The sequence below is a fragment of the Octodon degus genome, unplaced genomic scaffold (genome assembly GCF_000260255.1).
Source record: "Octodon degus isolate 3935 unplaced genomic scaffold, OctDeg1.0 scaffold00448, whole genome shotgun sequence".
In the NCBI taxonomy this organism is placed as follows: Eukaryota; Metazoa; Chordata; class Mammalia; order Rodentia; family Octodontidae; genus Octodon; species Octodon degus.
In genome coordinates, this window is record NW_004525024.1 from 298,935 (window position 1) to 306,335 (window position 7,401).

The window sequence follows — 7,401 nt, forward strand, 5'->3', positions numbered from 1 at the left end:
TAATTTTCACATGTGGAAAATAACAATATATTTGTGAGTATAATAATCTCAAATTAGTAGTAATTGACCACAAGGCACATTGTTAGAAGTACAAATATTATTGTAATATCCAAATGTGATTGAAATATACACAGCTATAAAAACTAAGATCCTCAAATCTTGTTTCCCTGATTTCCATACTATTAGTCTATTAGTAATATTCTCCTATTAATGAGACCCAGAGTATATTTTGAACTTCATATTAAGGGATATTAAGTACTTATATGGAGGTGCCCTCACCCAGGAAATCATAAGTGTGAGGCAGATAATTAGTTGAACAAGTGTCAATTCAATTGTTGTTGAATAAATTAATGTATAAAAAACTATGATATTTGTTACCTGATTCATGTGTTGGTCATCTTTCTCACAGCTAAAATAATTTCACTCACAATTTTAGGGGTTCATAAGACAGTTAACTGGCTCCAAGGTAGAAATTTTGTTGCATAAGGGCACAGTAGAAGGAACTGCTGAATTTGAGGCACCTAAAACACAGATTAGTGCAAGAACCCCAGACAGAGGCTCCAAAGAGCAGATATGGTCTCAAAGGTCAAGTCCTTCTGACCTGTCCAACCTCACACACAGATATTCTCTAGTAATTGTGTAGGTGTCTGTGTTAAATCTGCAAGCTAATTCTGTTTTTTTTTTTTTAATGTATTTGGTACAGGGTCTCACTATGCAGCGTGGACTCATAGTGATCCTCCAATGCTGGGATTACAGGCATGAGCCACCATGGCCAGTCTTGGTGGCTGGCTCATGCACCCTGGGGCGGCCCAAAGTGCACGTGGTGCTAGGGATGTAAATCTAGTCTCTGCCCTTGCCTAAGCAGGTGCTTAATCCATTGTGCTATTTCATCAGCCCAATTACTTGTTTCTTTACTTTTTTTTTAATTTTTTTATTTATTTATTTTTTTTTTTGGAACCGAGAATTGAACCCTTGCGCTTGCCATGGAAGTGCTTATTGTACTGAGCCCTCTTCCTGGCCAATTCTGTGTGTCTTTATGAAGATTCTTTTTTAAATTTCTGGATCCTATTAATTCCTATTTTGTCATATCCTTCACATAATTGCTATTATTGCCTTTAAATGCAAGATTTAAAAGAAAAGTCCTATATGTCAAATTTTAGTTGTCTTCCATCCATATTTTAAGAATCTGAGTGTAACTATAGCAAGTTGACAATGTGCCTGCGTGTATGTGTGTGTGTGGTGTGTGTGTGTGTGTGTGGTACATATGTGTGTGTGATAAAAATCTCCTTATAGATAGACATCATTGGAATATGAATTACCAATTTGGGCTCCACCTTCACTTCAAAACAACTGATGTTTTCAGAAAAATCAATAAAAATGTAGGACAGGACTGTACTTTAAATTAATATCCTGAAGTTTCCTGATGACCTACATTCAAATGTAAAATATAATAATGTGTTTTCATATGTATGCATATGTGTTTATGTATCTGTTATTTTTAAAGCTAATAATCTTGGGGAACTTACATTATAACTAATAAGAAGTATCTAATGTTGTGCTTTTTTTCTAAAAATAAAATATACTTCCCCTAAATCTGCACCAATACATGATGGTATTTTTCAAAGCATGTTTAAGAATAGAAGCATACTTTTCATCAAAACACTTGCAACACTTGTTACAAATTATGCTGTAAATCTTTCTGCTGAAGTGAAAACTTCTAGTTATTTGAATACAACAATGTCCTAATTCTCTCTTCAGTCTACATGGTGATTAATGATGAGAAATTTGCCATTACAGTGGGTTGAAGAAAATTCAATGTGGGAATTTGTTTCCAATACTGAAGACATTTCACTGCTATCAGGACAGATCAAACCAAAGTGTAATCAATTAAAAAATAGCCAGTCTGGAAAAGTCTCTTAATGGTTTTTAGATGATTCCATGTGGCTTTACTGATGCATAATGGAGCTAAAGTCTTTTAATTCTGGCATTTTAAGCACCAAAATAGAAAAAGAAAATGGTGAATTTCCTTCTCATAAACAATCTTGTATTAATACTTTCTATCTACAGGTTCATATTAAGAAGAACAGCAAGTGTCACTTTCAAAAAATGAAATATTCCTTTGATATTAACAGAAAATTTATTTGGATAGTTAATATTTTTGGTAAAATTAAAATTTTATAAAGTCAAAGAAAAATTACACAATAATTATGGAAAATGCAAAAACTATTTTTCTGTTCAGAGTAAAAATAAAAATATATATGCATTTATATAGATATCACATAAAGAGCTTCAATATATTGGTTAGAATATATCATATCTTGAAAGGAAATGAGTGGGTTTTTTTTTTCCATTTTAGCCCATAAGCTCAACTTGTAATAAGAAACAACACACATTAATGTTGTTATCAGAAAGGAAAGATAGCATTTAGAAATGCAAAACAGCATTTTGAGGATTTCCAGGTACCATAATGGTAGTTTTTCTTACCACTGAATATTCATGATACCTCATAAAACTAATGATAAACATAAAAATTGATGCAAACGTTTGACTAATCTCCTCTTATTTGTTTGGAAGAGCTGTCGTAATTGCCTGGTTTGTAAATTAAACATCTGCTATGGGAATAAACAAAAACATAACTGAGTATATTTAAATAAATTGAATTCACTCTGGTTCCATAAATTTTATTATATGGGCTCATCAATTTTATTACACCTGAGCACAGCATTGCTGCCAAAGTCAAAGCACTTTACATGTTCTATTTGTAAAAATAAATGCTTTAGTTTTCAAGAAAAATGCAAATCTTAGATATTTTTAAAATGCATGTATCTGTAATGAAACTCAACTGATTGAAAAGACTTGTCAGACTATAAACATGAGCTGAGCTCCACCTTTCTTGGTAGTCTCAGCAGACCATTAAAGTCATCACTGTTTTGCAGCAGCATGTGTTAAACAACAGTTTCACATTAAAAAATCAATCTGTCTGATATTTGGCATAACCATATTCTTTTTGGTTTTGAAACCATAAAAATGAAACATATCATAGAATAATTAACCACACCAAGGGACCCAGTGAAGGAAACCAACAAGTGGATTTGGAAAGATACAGAGCCATGCCTTTAACATAATTAAATATTTCTTTCATTTTCTGCATAATTTCTTGATGCTGTGCATAATGCTCACCAATATTTCAATTCTCTTGAGAGATTACCAAAATAAATTGAGTTTCTCAAGCCTCAGAGCAGTCAACAACTAGTCTAAATAATATTTTGATGCTGCAACTAATAAATTCAGTCATAAGATGGTGGCCTGTGAGAGTAAAATGGTGTTAGGCAGCAAAACAAGGAAGTGGAAAGTTTTCAAATCTCTAATTTTGGATATTTCTATGATAGTGTCCAAATTACTCTGGGAATTACATGATATGAAATAATAGCAAAAGCCATATTCTTTAAAGATTAGACTTAAACTTCCATATAAAGATGACACAAAAATAGGAACATAGAAGATCCCATCTTGCAAGAAAAGCAAAATTTCCTGTTAGGAGGGAAACCCAAAACTACAAATTCACTTCTCTTATATCATGTGCTGATCAAGAGACTTAATGCCAATACTTGTGACAGGTTTAACCTTTGCCTAACTGCCCACTTTCTCTTGGGGAAGAAGTTATTCTACCCTTGCTTTACTGGGAGCACTGTAAGCTGAAATAGGCCAGTGGAAGCTTCAATAGAAAAAAATTCTTTCTGCTGCAATTTTTTTTCAGAACTCAGACCCTTGTGTTTGCTAATTCCACTGAGCCATCTCCCAGCCCCAAAAATTTGGTTAATTTTTTTTTTTTTTTTTTTTTTTTGGAACCAAGGATTGAACTCAGGCCCTTGGGCTTGCCAAGGAAGTGCTTATTCTACTGAGCCATCTCCCCAGCCACCTGTTACAATTTTTCCAGGCACTCTAATTACTAATTTTATTTTACTGAGGTCCTTTAATTTCTAAGTTTCACTTATAAATTGAGAAATACTTGTTAGTTAAGGACATAATGGATTCAAATCAAGGTTCCAAGCCACTGATTCAGAAACTGAATCATGGGGTCATCTGAACATAAGGTAAATGAAAACATTAACAGCATTTGCTCAAAGAGACAAATCAAAGACAAATCTAGATTTATTAAAACTACTTCATTAAACTCACTGCTTCCCTTTACTTTTCAAAGGTTGAAGAGTTCTAATACTGAGGTTGGAAGGGACATGAAATAGCATCTGGACTCATTCTCTTCTGAAATGTCACTGATAAACAGCAATCTGATTCATTCTGAGGTAATATAAATTAAAAAGAGCTCTCCCTTCATAATTTAGTTGGGCTGTTTTTGTTCTTAGAAAATTTTTCCTTGGCTTTGCTAAAGTCTGCTTTGGGAGGAAAAGAAGACAATAAATCCTACTTCCCAATACAGAAGTTAATGAAGAGGATATTTTTGGAAACACTTAACTGTAGCAGTAAGAGCAGTCCTGTAATCTAACCTTCCTAGGAGGCTAGTCTGGAAAACTTAGTGAGACTCTGTCTAAAAAAAAAAAAAAAAAAAATTGATAATGTAGCTTTTGGCAAATGTCTTCAGTCCAAATCCTGAGCATCAGAACTATTCTGGACAAGATATGATAGAGGAATATGAACAAAATGTGATAGATAAGACCTTTGCCCTTGAGAGCTCATTTTCCAGTGACAGAGATTTATGTTAAACAATGGATTCTGTCATCCATCATAAATGCAGGTGGTATGTGGAGGGTAGGGATTTCTAGAATTTAATGTGCGTTTGAGTCATCTGTGTGGAAGCAATCTTGTTACACTGTAGATTCGTTTTTAGGAATCTATGAATCTGGGGCAAAGGCTAGAGATTCTCTATTTCCAGATAGCATTCATGGAAATGCCTACACCTCCAGTTCATCTACAGAACACACTTGAAGGAGAAGTATGGAGTTCTTTAATAAATGGGGTGAAACAGAGCATATCTATGTAGAGAAAATGGCAAGTGTATGGACCCTGATTCATCGGAATCCTGATACATTGCAGGATTTATATTCTGTGTGTGACTCTGATGTAGTAGAGGAAGATAAAGCCAAAGTCTTTGACCAGGATCATTTAAATCATTAAAAAGGAAATTGAGACAGAATAATAGAGTCTGAAAGAGTAAAGGATTTTAAAAGGATTAAAGCACTGTAGATTTTAGATTGTAGGCAATGATCTTTCAGAGGAAAAGAAAGGAGTTAAGAGCCAGGGCTTCAGAAATGTTGTCTAGTGATGCTTGAGAATATATAGTCAAAGGGGCTGGGGAGATGGCTCAGTAGAATAAGCACTTCCTTGGCAAGCACATGGGCCTGAATTCAATCCCTGGTTCTGCCAAAATAAAGAAAAGAAAAGAAAGAATTTATAGTCAAAGAGGACCCTAAGGGCCAGCCAAATAGCTCAGCAGATGAGAGCATCTGCAAGCAGGTGCAGGGGCTGGGGGTTTGATCAAAGGACCTGCCATGCCAACCCTGCCCTTGGGGTGCACTAAGAGGGCAATTGAGAATGGGCATTGTGGCACACAACTCTAATCCCATCTCTTTGTGAGGCTGTAAACAGGCAGATCACTATGAATCTGATCTACTAGTGAGACCATGAACACCCTATAGACCCTTCCCTGAAATACAAAAGAAAAACAAAGAGGAGCCTAAAAAGTTAAAATTCCTAGTAGTTCCCAAGGGACATCATTGAAGGGTGTGGTGGATTGAAAACTAATGGTCAACTTGTAGCACCCAGCCTAACTGAATCTGCATGATGTTACATATGGAGGACCTGCCTGGGGATTGTTGACAATAATATATAAAAAAGAACTGGTGGGGATGAAGAGGGGCCATTGGTTCTCCTGCAAGAACCTGTCACACAGGCTCTTCTGACAGGAACTTGACTGATTTATTACTGAGGGGCTCAGGATCTCTTTGCCACTGAGTGTGGCTGTGGTACTTACTGGGGGAGCTCTGATCCTGACTTTGAGCATTGTTTCCTGGCTGTGGAGCAGAACACTCAGCCTGATGGCACAGATCCATCACCCCAGTGACAACTTTCTTGCTTCCACCATTGAACTTTTGGCCTTCTTCCACTTCCGATCCTTGATACAGACATTTATAAGACACTGTTATGGGCTCTAGGCCTCCAGTTAGATTCATGGGGAACATTTTCATGGGATCCAGACCCTTAGCTGGATTATTTGGGTCTTTAGTGTGTGGAAAGATTTCCTGAACTCTTTTGTACCTCACCTTTTGGTTAACTACTATGAAATAATCCTATAAATTATGTCCTGCATCATTTCCCTTGAAAAACTTGACTACAACTGAAGGAAAAAAAGGATAAATAGATAGAAAATTAAATCCATGATGGCATTATACTAGGCAGAAGAAAGGGAAATCAGACTTAAAATAAACATCTCTAAGCTTTAAGTGTGATACTGCTGCTACATTACAGAGACTAAGGAAGAGACTCATTTCCAGAGACTAAGGAAATGAGTACAAACTGGTGAGATAAAATCAGAGCTTTTCTTTAGAATCCAAGACCCACCTTCATATTGTTTCCCTGTGAACATAAGCCAATGAACTTCGTTTGTCTGATGGTCAGTGTCTCCATCTCTAAAAAGAGAGCACTGTTGAGAGTATAACATTCAATAGAACGTGTCAAGGGCCCTATAGGAAGTCTCCCTACATAGTTTTTGATTGCTTTCTTGTAGACATCTTGCCACCTCTTGAAAGGTAACTATGATGCCTGAGCTGGAGCAGTGGCTTTAGAGAAGAAGCTAGACACCAAGTCTTGATGAGGCAGAAGAAGGGTGCCAAAGATGCCTCGTTCCTAACCAAGGGTCAAGACATCAGTGCGTACTGAACTTCCCCTTACTTCTTTTCTGTGAGTGAGGAATACACTTCTTCACTTTAGTTTATTGTCATGTCATTTCTGTTTTTGTCCTCAGAGTTAATCCTGTTATATTATTACTATAAAATTTGAAAGAAGTTATTCATGTGGGGCCCACCAAGAAAAGGATAGACACTTCTCCATTAAATGAAAAACTTGTATATGGTTCATATTCTCCTCATTTAACACCTGTAGGGTTTTATCCATGAGGAACCATAAAGGAAGTGGTGTAGAAAACCCATTACAGTGATAACCCTTAGAGAAGGAATTGAAAATGCATATGCAGGAATCTTAATGGACACTTTGACGAAAGTTACCAAAGCAGCTGCTCACCATACTATTAAATGTTTGCAAGCTAATGGTGACCACATTGAGCAATGCATGTAATTGTGGAGGCCAAGGTTACTTTTATTAATCTTATGAAGTTGCCATTAAACTTAATTTTAAATATTTCTACAAATTCTTTTCCTGAAGTATGTA